This window comes from Aethalodelphis obliquidens, unplaced genomic scaffold (assembly GCF_003676395.1).
Source record: "Aethalodelphis obliquidens isolate GAN/ISIS:26980383/991018 unplaced genomic scaffold, ASM367639v1 scaffold12, whole genome shotgun sequence".
Classification (NCBI taxonomy): domain Eukaryota; kingdom Metazoa; phylum Chordata; class Mammalia; order Artiodactyla; family Delphinidae; genus Aethalodelphis; species Aethalodelphis obliquidens.
In genome coordinates this window covers 4,344,435-4,360,676 of record NW_020837956.1, presented here as the reverse complement: position 1 = coordinate 4,360,676, position 16,242 = coordinate 4,344,435, and the positions used below count along the sequence as shown (strand labels likewise).

Below are 16,242 nucleotides of genomic sequence, written 5' to 3'. Positions count from 1 at the left end.
ATATGTATTTATACATGTATATTTTTTACATTCTTGTTCTACATGACACAACTACTCAAAAAGAAAAAAAGAATTTTTACTTGAGTAAATTCAGTACGTTTCTATTCATTTCATGCAAAGATGCTCCAAGACCCATAGTTATTAAAAATAGTTTAGGGCTTCCCTGGTGGCACAGTGGTTGAGAGTCCGCCTGCCGATGCAGGGGACACGGGTTCGTGCCCCGGTCTGGGAGGATCCCACATGCCGCGGAGCGGCTGGGCCCGTGAGCCATGGCCGCTGGGCCTGCGCGTCCGGAGCCTGTGCTCCGCAGCGGGAGGTGCCGCAACAGTGAGAGGCCCGCGTACCGGAAAAAAAATAAATAAATAAAAAATTGTTTAATAGTAGTAGTATTCATTCAAATAAATAAAGTGTGTGTGTGTGTTTGTATGTGTGTGTTTAAAGCATGCTATTCAAACTTCATTGGATTCCAGGGTTGGAAGAAACCTGAGAAATTTTCTAGTTACTTGAAGGTCTTTATTTAACAAACATAAAACTAGGAACCAGAAAAGTTAAATAACTTGTCCATTTTCTTCTTCTATCTCAGAATCCTGGGTTCTTTCTACTAAGCTATACCACTTCCCTAACAAAAGAAGAGACAGCAAATGCGTATTTCAAAGATTCAATTTTTTTTTTTTTCCGCTGCGTTGGGTCTGTTGCTGCACGTGGACTTTCTGTAGTTGCAGCGAGCAGGGGATACTCTTCGTTCTGGTGTGTGGGTTTCTTACTGCAGTGGCTTCTCTTGTTGCAGAGTATGGGCTCTAGCGCACGGGCTGCAGTAGTTGTGGTGCACAGACTCTGTAGTTGTGGCTCGTGGGCTTAGTTGCTCCGCATCATGTGGGATCCTCCCGGACCAGGGATCGAACCTGTGTCCCCTGAATTGGCAAGGAGACTCCTAACCACTGCTCCACCAGGGAAGTCCCCTCAATTATTTTTAATGCTTATTTTATTTTTAGAAGACTTGTATGCCTCAGAACTGAAAATAAATTCTCCTATGTCATATAATATCTATACAGAAGCAACATTTTATATCACGGTTGCTGGATATCAAGAACATCCAGAAAAGAAATTACTGTAATTTAAAATGAAATATTACTGACAACTACTAAATTTTCTTCCCTGCTTATTAATTTTAAATCATTCAATAAAGTGAATTTAACAATACGGTAATTCTTATGGGTATGGGAAAAACTGATTCCCCTTTGCTAAACCCATCAAAGGTAACTGAAGATTAATAATATGTGTTGTAAAAATTGGCTTATTTTCACGAATTAAAGACACATCACCATGTCTGATGTTATAACCTGTTACTTAGAAAGGAAAAGAAGTGGAATGCATACAGACAGGACTGGCCACATTATCTGCAGGGCCCAGTAAAAAATGAAAATATAGTGCCTTGTTCAAAAAGCAGAAAAATTGCCAAAGTACTGTAACATTAAAGATACCAAAATATAAAACATTCTTCTTTCTTCTTCTCTCTCAACTCATCATGGTGTTTTGTATTTACTATTTAATGTCCTGTTTCCTTGCCCGGGGATACTTTCAAGATGCCTCTCAAAGGCACCCCGGGGCGCCATTCCACAAATGTGTGCACCCACCGTCCACCAGCTGCCAAGTTCACCTCTTTTTTTTTTTTTTAACATCTTTATTGGAGTATAATTGCTTTACAATGGTGTGTTGGTTTCTGCTTTATAACAAAGTGAATCAGCTATACATATACATATATCCCCATATCTCTTCCCTCTTGCATCTCCCTCCCTCCCACCCTCCCTATCCCACCCCTCTAGGTGGTCACAAAGCACCGAGCTCATCTCCCTGTGCTATGTGGCTGCTTCCCACTAGCTATCTATTTTACGTTTGGTAGTGTATATATGTCCATGCCACTCTCTCACTTCGTCCCAGCTTACGCCTCCCCCTCCCCGAGTCTTCAAGTCCATTCTCTAGTAGGTCTGCGTCTTTATTCCCATCTTGCCCCTAGGTTCTTCATGACCTTTTTTTTTTTTTTTAGATTGCATACATATGTGTTAGCATACGGTATTTGTTTTTCTCTTTCTGACTTACTTCACTCTGTATGACAGACTCGAGGTCTATCCACCTCACTACAAATAACTCAATTTCGTTTCTCTTTATGGCTGAGTAATATCCCATTGTATCTATGTGCCACATCTTCTTTATCCATTCATCTGCCGATGGACACTTAGGTTGCTTCCATGTCCTGGCTATTGTAAATAGTGCTGCAATGAACATTGTGGTACATGACTCTTTTTGAATTATAGTTTTCTCAGGGTATATGTCCAGTAGTGGGATTGCTGGGTCATATGGTAGTTCTATTTGTAGTTTTTTAAGGAACCTCCATACTGTTCTCCACAGTGGCTGTATCAACTTACATTCCCACCAACAGTGCAAGAGGGTTCCCTTTATCCACACCCTCTCCAGCATTTATTGTTTCTAGATTTTTTGATGATGGCCATTCTGACAGGTGTGAGGTAATATCTCATTGTAGGTTTGATTTGCATTTCTCTAATGATTAATGAGTTGACATTCTTTCATGTGTTTGTTGGCAATCTGTATATCTTTGGAGAAATGTCTGTTTAGGTTTTCTGCCCATTTTGGGATTGGGTTGTTTGTTTTTTTGATATTGAGCTGCATGAGCTGCTTGTAAATTTTGGAGATGAATCCTTTGTCAGTTGCTTCATTTGCAAATATTTTCTCCCATTCTGAGGGTTGTCTTTTTGTCTTATTTATGTTTTCCTTTGCTGTGCAAAAGATTTTAAGTTTCATTACATTCCATTTGTTTATTTTTGTTTTTATTTCCATTTCTCTAGGAGGTTGGTCAAAAAGGATCTTGCTGTGATTTATGTCATGGAGTGTTCTGCCTATGTTTTTCTCTAAGAGCAAGTTCACCTCTTGCCAGCTGCAGGACCTATGCACTGTGCCCTGGACAGGGACAAGAAGTCAACCTCCCTTCCCATGGCCCACCACCTTAACCCGTGGCAGACGGGCAATCCCCAAAGGATTGCAACCTCCACTCCAAGAGGCACTTGGTACCTTGATGGGGGTACTGAGAGCTTGCCCCTGCCAACACACCCACCAAATGCACTGTGGTGCTGCCAGCCTGGAGCAGGGGTGGCCACTGTCATGCCTGCCCCAAGATGTTGCAGGTGCGTGCTGGTAGAATGTAACTTCCATCATTTCCCCATGACCCAGTTGCCACTCTAGGTAAGGGCAAAGAGGAGGACAGGTCATCATAACTATGAATATTTTCCTTTTGCCTTTTCTTTCAAGGCTCTGTTCACTTTTTATCAAAGAAGCTAATTAGTCTCAACAAGTGTGTTAATGAAAAATGGGATGGACCCTACCAAAATCTCCTTGCCTAGGCAACATTTAAACATTTAAAACAGATATTTTGGGGAGACAGACTCCTAAACCAAAAGGAGGGCTCTAATTGTATGAATTTTTGCCATTTTTATGGTTCTTTTCCTAACACTTCTCTTAGTTACTTGAATAGGTCTTTATTAGTTCTGCTAATCCTACACCTAAAAGTTTCCTTATGTAGGCCTGCCATGGAAGCCTCCATTTTGGCCCCATGTCAACCTTGAAGTAGGAATCAGAACATATTCAAGTCCCTTCCAAGGAAAACCCACCCTTCAAATACTTATAAGCAATGTAGATTCTACTGAAAATTTTGTAAAGGTGCCAAGGGAGGGCTTTATATACCATGGTGTATAGCACACAATTTTATTAATGTCCCCATTCCAATTTGTCTTCTTTCCCTTGTCCCACGGGGAAAGGGGTAACAGAGAGTCAACCTTTTCACATGAAGGGCCAACCCCCAGATCTTCCTCTATGCACCACTGCTCCTATTCTCTCCGTTCTTTACAGCAATAATCCTAACCCAGACTACTGGCCTCAGGGTGAGTGTCACTCAGCCAATACATAAGACTAGGCAGCCCTAAAAATAATGAATTTTTGGACATATACGTTCTGTTAGGGTAGATAGGGTATGGCTGAGTACTAGAAAGGAAATGGAAATGGCATAGATATATATTAAATGACATGAGGAACATGGGTTCTTAGGTGAGGAAATATGAATGTCAGCTTAAAATAGAGTTGTTTTGAGATATTTGGGGATTTTATAGTAGCATGAAGAAGAAATTGAAAACAAAGAGAAGTAAAAAGAAAACGGGAAACCTGCAACTCATGCAATTAGATTTATTAAATTATTGTCAATTTAGTTTAGTCTTTGTCCAAATAAGACAGTGCAACAAACACACACAAAGCTAGTAACCACAAAACAAATTAATTCAACAAATATTTGTTGAGTGTGTACTATATGCCAAGCAGTGTTCTAGATGCTTAGAATACATCAGTGAACAAAACAGAGACTGCTGCCCCTCTGAAGTTTACACTCTGGTATGTGTGGGGGTGGGGGTGGGGGTGCAGACTTAAGCAAAATAAAATAAATAAGCTATCTAGTGTGTTGTAAAATAAAGTACAAGGGAAAGAGGATTGGGATTCCTGGGATATGGTTGGGGGAATTTTCAGTATAAAATTAGGAGGTCAAGGCAAGCCTCACTGAGAAAGTAAAATTTAAGCAAAAACTTAAAGGAGGTGGGAGAGTTAGCTAAGCAGATATCTGGGAGAAGAACATTCCAGGCAAAGAGCAATGGTCATAGGGCGGGGGTGTACCTGGCATTGTAAAGAAAGAGCAGGGAAGGCCAATGGTGGTGGTAGTGGTAGGGTTAGATTATGTGGGCTATAAGGACTTCAGCATTATTCTGAGTGAAATGGGGAAGCCAGTGATTAGTTTTGAGCTAAGGAGTAACATGAACTGACAGATTTTAAGAGGATCACTCTGACTGCTGTGGTAAGAATACTGCATGGGGGGCAAGAGTAGATGCAGGGAGTTGGGAGGCTATTAAAGTCATTCGGTGAGAGATGACTGAGGTCTTGATCAAGGTGGTGGCAGTAGGGGTAGGGAGAAGGGGTCAGATTCTAGATATATTTTGAAGTTATGAGAGAAACAGAGGCACCAAGGATGACTCCAAGGTTTGGGAGTTGCACAATCAGAAAGATAGAGTGAGGCAATGGACCATAGTTACTAAAAATGCCTGACTCCAAATGCAACACTGCTGTGGATCAAAAAGTTGCATTTGCTATAATATAATTTGGAATCTCCTTAATACTCTCTGCCTTCCCTAAACATTTGCCTCATTTATCAAGAACCATTTTCACAACTGCAGTATTTAATTTTGAAGAAACTATTTATTAGATAGCCTGTTGCTGCAGATAAATTTGTTTTACTCTTCCAGCAGTGGAAAAGAAAACAGTTTTCTCTAGCTTCACACGTGCAATCCTTTTAGGCAATTTCTAAAATTGAAGTAGGTTGACTTTTCAGTTGTTTATTTAAAAATAATATTAGACATGAAGAGGTTTAGAAAATGTTGAACTATTTTGCGTGGGTTGGGAAGTAGCTGAGCCAGGATTCAAACCTGAACCTGTCTAAATCTAGGGCTTTTAAAAACTGCACACACTGTCTCTCCACTTCACTGCTAAATAAAAAGGAAAATGGCATTTTAACACTTTCTTGTTCCTGAGAATTACTGAAGCTTCAGATTTGCCTCTGTCTTAGTTCATTTCAGCTGCAACAACAAAGTATGATAGACTGGGTGGCTTACAAAACAACATTTACTTCTCAGGGTTCTGGAGTCGGGGAAGTCACACAATTCGGTGTCTGGTGAGAATCCTGGTTCACAGACTACCATCTTCTCACTGTAATCTGACATGGCAGAAGGGGCAAGGGAGCTCTGAGGGGTCTTTTATAAGGGTACTTAATCCCATTCCTTAGGGTTCTACTCTCATGACCTAATCATGTGTCAAATTTCTCACCTCCTAAAACCACCTCCTAAAACCATCACATTTGAGCATTAGGGGTCAAATAGATGAATTAGGAGGGACACAGACATCAGCCCATAGCAGCCTCTTTTGTTAGCAATCAGTGTAGTTTTAAATGTGGCCATATTTTAATGGAGTTTCATTGGTCACATTCTGAGCCTGAGTTTCCCCATCTTTAAGCTGAGAGAAGGGATCTAGATCAGTGATTTTCAAGTCTTTAAAAATTCCAGCTCTCTCAAGGCAGGACATATCCTATCACTAACAGGGATTCATTGTAGTAGACGTTCTCAATGAGGTAGAAGTGGAAGAGGGCCTGGAAGTTTGACAGAGTCTGGCCCTGAAGATTCTAATTTTACTTCCACTCATTCTGTTAAATCAGTGGTTTTCAAATTGTGTTCTGGAGGAACATTGGATGGAAATGCCTGGGCTTTTCCAGTGCTTCTCTGCCTGTCAGTATCCACCCATCTTCAACCAGAGAAGGTCCACTTTGATTGATAGAGTTGAGCTCCATATAAGATTTCACTAAAATAACAGAAAACCACAACTGTTCTACTTAGAATGGTCTGAAAACTACTGTTCTAATTCAGTGCTTCTCATACTTTAATGTGTGGATGAATCATCTGTGCAATCTTTAAAAATGCAGATTCTTAATCAGTGGGTCTGGGGTGGGGCCTGAGAGTCTGAATTTCTAATAAACTCCCTGGTGATGCCAGTGCTGCTGAGTGAGCTCAGCTCACACTTTGAGTAGCAAGGCCTAGAATGATCTGTAAGATTGTTTAAACTTTAATAGTTTTTCTACTCAACCCTAAAGACTGCTTATGAAAGGTCTTCCCCAGAGTGATCTATCTGTCTCATTTTCTCAGTGCCTCTTCTCTTTTTTTTTTTTTTTTTTTTTTTTTTTACGCGGGCCTCCCACTGCCGTGGCCTCTCCGGCCGCAGAGCACAGGATCCGGACGCGCAGGCCCAGCGGCCATGGCCCACGGGCCCAGTCGCTCAGCAGCACGTGGGATCCTCCCGGACCGAGGCACGAACCCGCGCCCCCCGCATCGGCAGGCGGACTCCCAACCACTGCGCCATCAGGGAAGCCCTCTCTCCCTCTTTTGAAAGGTAAATGTTTAACCTTCTGGACACGCATTTAAAAATCTTTGTTTGTACAGTGAACACTGTGCCTCAGCCAGTTCATCTCAGCAAGAGCTAACTGTGGAGGGTCAGGGAAATTTGCCACAAGCGAGTTATTTATAGGTAGTTTCTGTGACATGCTCTCCTAAATTTAGCATCTTAATGAACTTCTCCAGATTAAGGAGTAACTCTCTTGCACTCTCCCACCCTTTGTGTAAAAAATTTAGCGCATACTTAGACTGATTATCTTCTTTCCTGTGTTAGAACATTCAAAGAGTTCTTTTCTCAAAATACTTCCTAGGCTGCCTTTGCTCCACATTATCCTTTTTCTGCAGCGGGGCGGGACATGGTCATCCCCTCTCGGAACTGTTACCAGAGCTGACCCTCCGCCCTGCCCTTCTCAAGCCTCTTCACAGCCCTATGACTCCACATCCAACTGCCTGATGCAGGGGTAAGCAAACTTATTCTTGAAAGATCTAGATAGTACATATTTTGGGATTTGTGGTCCATAGGTTCTCAGCTGCAACTACTCAACTCTGTCCTTGTAAATGCCAAAGCAGCCATAGACAATATGTAAATGAATGTATTTGGCTGTGTTCTGTTATAACTTTATTTATAGAAGTGGAAGTCAGGCCAGATTCCCCCCACACCACCTTGCCCCCAGGCTGTAGTTTGCTGACCCCTGATCTACATGCTTGTTGAAATAATACCAGTCAGACTACAACCCCTGGGAATTTGGAATTGCGACCCTGAGGCTGAGTTAAGGAATAACTGTGGGTTGCTAAGCAGGAAAGTTGGGCAAACTGGGTGGGGGCCAGTGGTGGATAGCTGGGATCACTATTTGGGACAGTCATAGGCCACATGCAAGCAAAAAACAAGCAGAAAAGCCAATCTGCAGAGAGAATGAAGCAGGCATATGAAGAAACACCAAGACTAGAGACCATAAAATGAGAGAGAGAAGGGGGGGAAGGGGAGTTCTTGTAAAGTTGGCTGTGCTTCCCACAGTTGTCTCATGTAATCCCTGCCTATTTTTACATTCGTTCCTCCTTCCCTTTAGCCAGCAGGCATGAATTCTGTTTCTTGCAACTAGATAACCCCAAACTCGATCAACCTTTTATACTCTAGGCATTCCAAATAACTGGCAATCCTCGGACTTGAACAGTCACCTCTCACACAACCAGGCTTTGCTAGGTGCAGGGCCACTGCCCACCCCCACACTGCCACTTCTATTCTATAGTCTTTTCTTTTGTCATATTTTGCTCAGGCATCATCTGTGGCTGAGTTAGGACTCAGTTCCCACTGCTCCTTATGTAAAGATCTATCACTGCACTTACAATACCAAATTATATTTTCTGATTTGCTGGTCTGTAATATATATATATTTTTTGGCCATCCTCACAAAATGTATTTATTCATTTTTTTTCTTATTAGTCATCCATTTTATACACATCAGTGTATACATGTCAATCCCAATCTCCCAATTCATCACACCACCACCTCCACCCCTCCACCACTTTCCCCCCTTGGTGTCCATACATTTGTTCTCTACTTCTGTGTCTCAATTTCTGCTCTGCAAACCGGTTCATCTGTACCATTTTCTAGGTTCCACATATATTCATTAATATACGATATTTGTTTTTCTCTTTCTGACTTACTTCACTCTGTATGACAGTCTCTAGATCCAACCACATCTCTACATATGACCCAGTTTCATTCCTTTTTATGTCTGAGTAATATTCCATTGTATATATGTACCACCACTTCTTTATTCATTCGTCTGTCGATGGGCATTTAGGTTGCTTCCATGACCTGGCTATTGTAAATAGTGCTGCAATGAACATTGGGGTGCATGTGTCTCTTTGAATTATGGTTTTCTCTGGGTATATGTCCAGTAGTGGGATTGCTAGGTCATATGGTAATTCTATTTTTAGTTTTCTAGGGAACCTCCATACTGTTCTCCATAGTGGCTGTATCAATTTACATTCCCACCAACAGTGCAAGAGGGTTCCCTTTTCTCCACACCCTCTCCAGCATTTGTTGTTTGTAGATTTTCTGATGATGCACATTCTAAGTGGTGTGAGGTGATACCTCATTGTAGCTTTGATTTGCATTTCTCTAATAATTAGTGATGTTGAGCAGCTTTTCATGTGCTTCTTGGCCATCCGTATGTCCTCTTTAGAGAAATGTCTATTTAGGTCTTCTGCCCATATTTGATTGGGTTTTTTTTTTGTTTGTTTTTGTTTGTTTTTCTAATTTATTTATTTATTTATGTTTGGCTGCATTGGGTCTTCGTTGCTATGCACGGGCTTTTCTCTGGTTGTGTCGAATGGGGCTACTCTTTGTTGCGGTAAATAGGCTTCTCATTGCGGTGGCTTCTCTTGTTGCGGAGCACGGGCTCTAGGCACGCAGGCTTCAGTAGTTGTGGCACGTGGGCTGAGTAGTTGTGGCTCATGGGCTCTAGACCGCAGGCTCAGTAGTTGTGGTGCACGGGCTTAGTTGCTCCACGGCATGTGGAATATTCCTGGACCAGGGCTCAAACCCATGTCCCCTGCATTGGCAAGCAGATTCTTAACCACTGCGCCACCAGGGAAGTCCTTGGGTTGTTTGTTTTTTAAATTTTGAGCTGCATGAGCTGTTTATATATTTTGGAGATTAATCCTTTGTCCGTTGATTCATTTGCAAATATTTTTTCCCATTCTGATGGTTGTCTTTTCATCTTGTTTGTTTACTTTGCTTTGCAAAAGCTTTTAAGTTTCATTAGGTCCCATTTGTTTATTTTTGTTTTTATTTCCATTACTCTAGGAGGTGGATCAAAAAAGATCTTGCTGTGATTTATGTCAAAGAGTGTTCTTCCTATGTTTTCCTCTAAGAGTTTTATGGTGTCTGGTCTTATATTTAGGTCTCTAATCAATTTTGAGTTTATTTTTGTGTATGCTGTTAGGGAGTGTTCTAATTTCATTCTTTTACATTTGCTGTCCAGTTTTCCCAGAACCACTTATTGAAGAGACTGTCTTTTTTCCATTGTACATCCTTGCCTCCTTTGTCATAGATTAGGTAACCATATGTGTGTGGGTTTATTTCTGGGCTTTCTATCCTGTTCCATTGATGTATATTTCTGTTTTTGTGCCAGTACCATATTGTCTTGATTACTGTAGCTTCGTAGTATAGTCTGAAGTCAGGGAGCATGATTCCTCCAGCTCCGCTTTTTTCCCTCAAGACTGCTTTGGCTATTCGGGGTGTTTTGTGTTTCCATACAATTTAAAAAGTTTTTTGTTCTAGCTCTGTAAAAAATGCCATTGGTAATTTGATACGGATTGCATTGAATCTGTAGATTTCTTTGGGTAGTATAGTCATTTTCACAATATTGATTCTTCCACTCCAAGGACATGGTATATCTCTCCATCTGTTGGTATCATCTTAATTTATTTCATCAGTGTCTTATAGTTTTCTGCATACAGGTCTTTTGTCTCCCTAGGTAGGTTTATTCCTAGGTATTTTATTCTTTTTTTTGCAATGGTAACTGGGAGTGTTTCCTTAATTTCTCTTTCAGATTTTTCATCATTAGTATATAGGAATGCAAGAGATTTCTGTGCATTAATTTTGTATCCTGCCACTTTACCACATTCACTGATTAGCTCTAGTAGTTTTCTGGTGGCATCTCTAGCATTCTCTATGTATAGTATCATGTCATCTGCAAACAGTGACAGTTTTACTTCTTCTTTTCCAATTTGTACTCCTTTTATTTCTTTTTCTTCTCTGGTTGCCATGGCTAGGACTTCCAAAACTATGTTGAATAATAGTGGCGAGAGTGGACATCCTTGTCTTGTTCCTGATCCTAGAGGAAATGCTTTCAGTTTTTCACCATTGAGAATGATGTTTGTTGTGGGTTTGTTGTATATGGCCTTTATTATGTTGAAGTAGTTTCCCTCTATGCCCACTTTCCGGAGAGTTTTTATCATAAGTGGGTATTGAATTTTGTTAAAAGATTTTTCTGCATCTATGGAGATGATCATACGGTTTTTATTCTCCAGTGTGTTAATATGGTGTATCACATTGATTGATTTGCGTATATTGAAGAATTTTTGCATTCCTGGGATAAATCCCACTTGATCATGGTGTATGATCCTTTTAATGTGTTGTTGAATTTTGTTTGCTAGTATTTTGTTGAGGATCTTTGCATCTATATTAATCAGTGATATTGCTCTGTAATTTTCTTTTTTTTGCAGTATCTTTGTCTGGTTTGGGTATCAGGGTGATGGTGGCCTCATAGAATGAGTTTGAGAGTGTCCTTCCTCTGTAAATTTTTGGAAGAGTTTGAGGAGGATGGGTGTTAGCTCTTCTCTAAATGTTTGCTAGAATTCACCTGTGAAGCCATCTGGTCCTGGACTTCTGTTTGTTGGAAGATTTTAAATCACAGTTTCAATTTCATTACCTGTGATTAGTCTGCTCATATTTTCGATTTCTTCCTGGTTCAGTCTTGGAAGGTTACACCTTTCTAAGAATTTGTCCATTTCTTCCAGGTTGTCCATTTTATTGGCATAGAGTTCCTTGTAGTAGTCTCTTAGGATGCTTTGTATTTCTGCCGTGTCTGTTGTAACTTCTCCTTTTTCATTTCTAATTTTATTGATTTCAATTCTCTCCCTCTTTTTCTTGATGAATCTGGCTAATGGTTTATCAATTTTGTTTATCTTCTCAATGAACCAGTTTTTAGTTTTATTGATCTTTGCTATTCTTTTCTTTATTTGTATTTCATTTATTTCTGCTCTGATCTTTATGATTTCTTTCCTTCTGCTAACTTTGGGTTTTGTTTGTTCTTCTTTCCCTAGTTCTTTTAGGTGTAAGGTTAGATTGTTTGAGATTTTTCTTGTTTCTTTAGGTAGGCTTGTATAGCTATAAACTTCCCTCTTAGAACTGCTTTTCTGTATCCCATAGGTTTTGGATCGTCGTGTTTTCATTGTCGTTTGTCTCTAGGTATTTTTTGATTTCCTCTTTGATTTCTTCAGTGATCTCTTGGTTATTTAGTAACGTATTGTTTAGCCTCCATGTGTTTGTGTTTTTTACGTTTTTTTCCCTGTAATTAATTTCTAATCTCATAGCGTTGTGGTCAGAAAAGACGCTTGATACGATTTCAATTTTCTTAAATTTACTGAGGCTTGATTTGTGACCCAAGATGTGATCTTTCCTGGAGAATGTTCCATGTGCACTTGAGAAGAAAGTGTAATCTGCTGTTTCTGGATGGAATGTCCTATAAATATCAATTAAGTCTATCTGGTCTATTGTATCATTTAAAGCTTCTGTTTCCTTATTAATTTTCTGTTTGGATGATCTGTCCATTGGTGTAAGTGAGGTGTTAAAGTCCCCCACTATGATTCTGTTACTGTCGATTTCCTCTTTCAGAGCTGTTAGCAGTGGCCTTATGTATTGAGGTGCTCCTATGTTGGGTGCATATATGTTTATAATTGTTATATCTTCTTCTTGGATTGATCCCTTGATTATTATGTAGTGTCCTTCCTTGTCTCTTGTACCATTCTTTATATTAAAGTCTATTTTATCTGATATGAGTATTGCTACTCCAGTTTTCTTTTGATTTTCATTTGCATGGAATATCTTTTTCCATCCCTTCACTTTCAGTCCGTATGTGTCCCTAGGTCTGAAGTGGGTCTCTTGTAGACAGCATATATATGGGTCTTGTTTTTGTATCCATTCAGCACGCCTGTGTCTTTTGGTTGGAGCATTTAATCCATTCACGTTTAAGGTAATTATTGATATGTATGTTCCTATTACCATTTTCTTAATTGTTTTGGGTTTGTTTTTGTAGGTTCTTTTGTGTTTCCCACTTAGAGAAGTTCCTTTAGCATTTGTTGTGGAGCTGGTTTGGTGGTGCTCAATTCTCTTAGCTCTTGCTTGTCTGTAAAGCTTTTGATTTCTCCATCGAATCTGAATGAGATCCTTGCTGGGTAGAGTAATCTTGGTTGTAGGTTCTTCCCTTTCATCACTTTAAGTATATCATGCTACTCCCTTCTGGATTGTAGAGTTTCTGCTGAGAAATCACCTGTAAGCCTTATGGGAGTTCCCTTGTATGTTATTTGTCGTTTTTCCCTTGCTGCTTTCAATAATTTTTATTTGTCTTTAATTTTTGCCAATTTGATTACTATATGTCTCGACATGTTTCTCCTTGGGTTTATCCTGTATGGGACTCTCTGCACTTCCTGGACTTGGGTGGCTATTTCTTTTCCCATGTTAGAGAAGTTTTCGACTATAATCTCTTCAAATATTTTCTCTGGTCCTTTCTCTCTCTCTTCTCCTTCTGGGACCCCTGTAATGCGAATGTTGTTGCATTTAATGTTGTCCCAGAGATCTCTTAGGCTGTCTTCATTTCTTTTCATTCTTTTTTCTTTATTCTGTTTTGCAGCAGTGAATTCCACCATTCTGTCTTCCAGGTGACTTATCCATTCTTCTGCCTCAGTTATTCTGCTATTGATTCCTTCTAGTGTAGTTTTCATTTCAGTTATTGTATTGTTCATCTCTGTTTGTTTGTTCTTTAATTCTTCTAGATCTGTGTTAAACATTTCTTGCATCTTCTCGATCTTTGCCTCCATTCTTTTTCCGAGGTCCTGGATCATCTTCATTATAATTATTGTGAATTCTTTCTCTGGAAGATTGCCTATCTCCATTTCATTTAGTTGTTTTTCTGGAGTTTTATCTTATTACTTCATCTGGTACATAGCCCTTTGCCTTTTCATCTTGTCTGTCTTTCTGTGAATGTGGTTTTTGTTCAACAGCCTGCTGGATTGTAGTTCTTCTTGCTTCTGCTGTCTGCCCTCTCTGGTCTGTAATTTTAACTATAACTTTCGTCTCTGTGCTAAGTACAGTGCCTGGCACATAGTAGGAACTGAATATGCTTACTTAATGAATGAAGTAAAGGTACCCATTGGTAAACAGATCTGTAAAATACAGATGTGTTCCAAACAGGTGATATGTTCCAAAAGGGATCCTTGGATGTCTCTTCCAGCTTCATGAGCCCAAACAGAAATAAAATAAGTGATGAATTTGTTCATATGTAAAGGATTATAGAAAAGGACTCAATATGCCGTTATATTCAACCTCATTAAAAGTGTTGTTCAAACCTATATTCTTACTGAAATTTTTCTCTGCCTATTTTATCAGTAACTGCATATGTTAACATCTCCCACTAAAATTGTCATTTTTTTCTTCCTTGTCATTCTGTAATTTTTGCTTTATGTACCATGAGGTTATGTTATTAGAACAATACAAATTTAGAATTTAAAAAATCTTCCTGGCTAATTAAATCTTTACCATTATGAAGAGTCTCCCTTTATCTCTAGCACTACTTTTTGTTTTAGAGTCTACTTAATCTATTCCAGCTTTCTTTTGGTAGTATTGCATGGTTTAGTTTTTTCCATCCCTTTTCTTTTGAACTTTTTGCATTTTTATAGTTTAGATATATCCCTTGTAAACAGCATGTAGTTGGATTTTGAATTTTTGTCCAGTCTGACAGTTCTAGCTGGTTACATGTACTAGTGGCCCCAGGTTCATCACACCTCCTAATATTTATGTCCTTAAATAGTTCCCTCCCCTTGACTCTGGGATGGACCTGTAATTTGCTTTCCAGTAGAATGTGGCAGAAGTGACAATGTGCTATTTCCAAGCCTAACCCTTTTGGAAGCCCTGAGTTTGTATATAAGAAGTCTGCCTATCTCCCTGGAGAGACTACATGGAGAGGCATATGGAAAGGAAGAAGTCATGAAACTATTTGCACAAAAATCAAAGAATCCAATCAACGGTGAGAACCAATGCCCTATACATATGATCTCAGTCACGCTGGTCCAGCTAACACTCACCATTGGAGCCATGATAACTGATGTGCCAGACATGAGAGTAAAGCTATCTGGGATGCTTTAGCCCCAGCAGAAAATCACCCAGAGATAAGCCATTCCCTTTGTGTCCTATCCAAGTTCCTGACCCATAGAATCATGAAATATTGGTAAAATGGTGGTAAAGTTACTAAATTTGGGGGCAGTTTGTTGCACCGTAATAGGTAACCAAGGAAGACCTTTAAGATGGTGGAGGAGTAATATGTGGAGATCACCTTCCTCCCCACAAATACATCAGAAAAACATCTACATGTGGAACAACTCCTACAAAACACCTATTGAATGCTGGTAGAGGACCTGAGACTTCCCAAAAGGCAAGAAACTCCCCATGTACCTGGGTAGGGCAAAAGAAAAAACAGAGACAAAAGAATAGGGATGGGACCTGAACCTCTGGGAGGGAGCTGTGAAGGAGGAAAAGTTTCCACACACTAGGAAGCCCCTTAACTTGCGGAGATGAGGGGTGGCGGCGGGGAAGCTTCGGAGCCATGGAGGAGAGCACAGCAATAGAGGTGCAGAGGGCAAAGCAGAGAGATTCCTGCACAGACGATCAGTGCCAACCAGCACTCACCAGACTGAGAGGCTTGTCTGCTCACCCGCCTGGATGGGTGGTGGCTGGGAGCTGAGGCTCTGGCTTCGGAGGTCAGATCCCAGGGAGAGGACTGGTGTTGGCTGCATCAACACAGCCTGAAGGGGGCTGTTGCACCACAGCTAGCCGGGAGGGAGTCCGGGAAAAAGTCTGGACCTGCCTAAGAGGCAAGAGACAATTGTTTCGGGATACACAAGGAGAACAGATTCAGAGCATCACCTAAACGAGCTCCAGAGACAGGCATGAGCCACAGCTATCAGCATGGACCCCAGAGACGGGCATGAAACGCTAAGGCTGCTGGTGCAGCCACCGAGAAGCCTGTGTGCAAGCACAGGTCACTCTCCACACCTCCACTCCCAGGAGCCCGTGTAGCCCACCACTGCCAGGGTCCTATTATCCAGGGACAACTTCCCTGGGAGAACACAAGGCGCGCCTCAGACTGTTGCAATGTCATGTCTGCCTCTGCTGCCGCAGGCTCACCCCGCATTCTGTATCCTTCCCTTCCCCCAGATTGAGTGAGCCAGAGCCCCCTAATCAGCTGTTCCTTTAACCGTGTCCTGTCTGAGCGAAGAACAGACACCCTCAGGAGACCTACACGCAGAGGCGGGGCCAAGTCCAAAGTTGAACCCCAGGAGCTGTGCGAACAAAGAAGAGAAAGGGAAATGTCTCCCAGCAGCCTCAGGAGCAGCAGATTAAATCCCCACAATCAAC

The 16,242-nt window shown here is 40.8% G+C and overlaps 1 long non-coding RNA gene across 6 annotated transcripts in view; it reads right to left on the bottom strand.

The window, feature by feature from the left end:
* LOC113623736 (uncharacterized) overlaps window positions 1-16,242 on the bottom strand; it is a 338,863-nt gene that overhangs the window by 310,700 nt on the left and 11,921 nt on the right. The gene's annotated exons all lie outside the window — the stretch shown is intronic.